Genomic DNA, 3,182 nt, shown 5'->3' with positions numbered 1-3,182 from the left:
CTCCGCCCCCTCCCTGCCTGTCCCCCCACCCCCCACCCCCGCCCTGTCCCCACTGCCTTGGCCTCTGGCTTCTTCCCCCAACTGCTCTGGACTAGGTGAGGCCGGTGGCTTCCAGGTCTCCCTGCCCTACCTTTGGGCTAGAAGCCCCCCGGGAGGGGGGGCCCAGGGAGCGGGCCCCTGGAGCTAGTTTCTTGCTCCTGAAATGGAGGGTGTTCTGTCACCCCACCCTGAGCTTCAGGGGTAGTTTCAGGGCCCCAGACCCCTCTGTACAGTCCATAGGAAAAAGTCGGAATGCTACGACAGCCCATCCCAGCCTGGGACAGGCCCCCTCTTCCCTCTCTCCGCAGGCGGGGAAAGTCACTCTCTCGCCGCACCACGAGTGAGGGGAGGTGGGCCCCAGGTCGCCCCCACACCCCAGCCCCGCATGCTGGTGCCCTCGCTCTGCCCCACCGGTCCCTGCCCCTGCCCCTCACACAGACAGCCCTGCTGTGGCCGGGCCGGAGAGTGGAGCAGAAAGGGGACCCCGGAGCCGAGCGAGGAGGACGAGGCGGCCGCCGCTGCCACCGGCCAAGCCGCCACCGGCGCTAGGTAGGCGTCCTGCTCGCCGACTTGCAGCTCCTTTGGAGGGTGTTGGGTGTTGTCCTTTTTCAAAAGTGTTTTGGAGCTTTCTCTGTCCTCCCCTCCCAACCCCACTTTCTCCACCACAAGGGCCTCCTGGCCACTTCTTTCTGGATTTCAGCTGTAATGTCTTTACTCTTTATTTAGGGGTGGGGCATTCATTGTTCGGGTCTTTTGCCGTTGCAATTGGGAACTCCTCCTCCATTTGAGCAACTTGGGAACAATTTGGTAACACACCCCAGGAAGTAGCTCTCCCCCTCCCCCTGCAGCCCCTTCCTCCCCCCCAGGGATGGTTGGGGGCCTGTCCAGAGGGTCTTCTGTAGCCCCCTGGGAGGGAGGGAAGCAAGAGCATGCCCAGCCCCCTTCCAGGGTGTGACTTGGCCCCTCTGGCTTGTCTTTCTGTGCCTTACTCCCTCCTCCCTGCATCTCCCTTCCTAGGCCCCCTTCTCGAGTCCTTGTGCCTCTCTCTCTCTTTCTTAACTGTATGAAAACACAAAGCACAGGTCAGGATCCTCTGAAAGTCAGTCAACCCAACATTGCACCGGAGGGGTGGGTTGTGGGCTTTATTTATTGTGAATCTAGTTTGTGAGGCTGTGGCCCCAGCAGGGAGGGACAGAAGGAGGGGAGGGACCTGGCTGGAGAGGCGAGGAGGGCCCTGACCTGGGGCAGAAGGGGCCAGCGAGTGGCGCCTCCCCCTCGACTGGAAGCCACAGGGCGGCCGGCCCCCGGAGTGGCTTTTGTTGGAAGTTGAGCGAAGGCCCTCCCCCATCCGCGTGCAGCCCTCGGGGAAGACCGGGACTGAGAAGCTGGGGACAGGGGATCCCGCGGGAGCCTGGGTGGGGGGGCGTGGGGAGTAGGGCGGGTGGGGGGGTGGGGGGCCGGGTGGGCCGGGCGTGACGCGCGGTCAAAGTGCAATGATTTTTCAGTTTGGTTGGCTAAACAGGGTCAGAGCTGAGAGGGGAGCGGAAGGGACCCCCTGCCCGGCCGCACGCGCCCCTTCCCTCGAAGACAATCGGGGCCGCAGGCGCGGTGGGCCCGCGGGAGCCGGGGTCTGCGGGGCGCCCGCCCGGGCGAGGTCGGAAGCTGCAGGCCAGCTGGGCCGGAGCGGGAGCGCGCAGCCCGGGCGGGCAGGGGGGTGGGGGCCGCTCCTTTCCCAAGTGTCGTTGTGAGGGGCAGGCGAGGGGCGACGAGGGCGACAGGAGATGTGGGGATGTGTTTAGAAGAGAAAAAAAACCCACAAAAAATATATATGGGGGAAATGAACTTTTTTTTTCATTGAACCAAGTGCAATGCATCAGAGAGTTTTCCTATCTTTGTATGTTAAGAGATTGTTAAGAAAAATTCTATTTTTGTTGTAATGTCCTCGCGGCTCTGGGGACGCTAAAAGAACTGGGCCTGCCCCGCCCTGCGCGGGGATAACGAAAGCTGAGTGTTTTTTTCCTTTTTTTTTTTTTTTTTTGTTCGTTTTCTTTCTTTCTTTTTTTTTTTTTTTTTAAGTCGTTTTCCTATGTTGACGAGGATGATCTGGGGTTTTTATTTGTTTCGTCGTTCGTTCTCGGTTTCGGTGGGAGGGCTGAAGGAAACGTTCACATTTTAGAGTTAAAAAAAAAAAACCACCTCGACATTAAAAAAACAAAAACCACAAGATCAAAAAGGAAAAGGACGAGAGAAAATTATTTTTAAGATAATTCAACATAAAAACCCTGGTGCTTCTTACATTATAAAGTACGTTTTAAAAAAACCCACAAACTATTATACATAAGTTTATGAATCAATTAAATATCCTGCACTTGTTAGGAACACGCATATCCCTTCTTTGTTGAGTTTAACGGAACGGGACAGCGGCATACGCCCGGCGGCTGGGCTGCTCCGGCCGCGGGTCTCCCCGGGCGCCCCCTCCCCAGGGCCCAGCGCCCCCTCCTCGCCCCATCCCCGTCCGGGCACGGGGGCGCGGCGGGGGGGTCCCCAGCCCCTCCCCCGCAGAGGTCAATGCCAACGAACAAACGTCCCTTCCCTCCCTCCCTCTCCGCCCCGAGCGCCCTTCTTTGAGCCAGACGCCAACTTGACCCTCACCAGCATTATCAGGAGCGCGCTCAGCAAGTTGGTAGTTACCCCCCCTTTTCCCCGGCGCCCCCGACTCAACATCACTCCTCCCACCCCTACCCCTACCCCCGTCACCCACCGGGGAGCACGAGGAAGGCTCGAAGCTCCAGGACAGGACCAGCCAAGCTGACAGGTCGATTCGCCCAGGCCCGCGCACGCACGCACGCACGCACACGGCCCCGCACACAGCCCTACCCCACCCTGCAACCAGCCCCGTCGACTGCCTTACACACCCGCCCCCGCGCTGGCCGGCCGACCTAGTGCCTTGTTCTCACCCCCGTGCTGGCGGAGCGGACGCCGCGCTCTGGGTCCCAGAGGGGCCGGGTGGCTCAGACGACCCACCATTTCCTCACCCCGACCGTGCTGAACGGACCCCCCACACGAGAGAAAATAAAGGAGCAATAAAGTCACGAGAAATTTCGTCCCCCAATCGAGAGCCCGAGGGGCACCCCAGCCCCGCC

General features: G+C 60.2%; 1 long non-coding RNA gene across 1 annotated transcript; it reads right to left on the bottom strand.

Moving 5' to 3' along the window:
* Nucleotides 1–1,868: 1,868 nt before the first annotated feature.
* LOC121102534 lies at nucleotides 1,869–3,176 on the bottom strand. The gene is made up of 2 exons (XR_005834618.1): nucleotides 2,801–3,176; nucleotides 1,869–2,191 (listed from the first exon to the last, which is right to left on the bottom strand). It is a non-coding gene; the product is annotated as an uncharacterized LOC121102534 (long non-coding RNA).
* Between the last annotated feature and the right edge of the window lie 6 nt (nucleotides 3,177–3,182).

The sequence above is a fragment of the Ursus maritimus genome, unplaced genomic scaffold (genome assembly GCF_017311325.1).
Source record: "Ursus maritimus isolate PB19 unplaced genomic scaffold, ASM1731132v1 scaffold_14, whole genome shotgun sequence".
In the NCBI taxonomy this organism is placed as follows: Eukaryota; Metazoa; Chordata; class Mammalia; order Carnivora; family Ursidae; genus Ursus; species Ursus maritimus.
The sequence above is the reverse complement of the archived record's forward strand: the minus strand, read 5'-3'. Positions and strand labels throughout refer to the sequence as shown.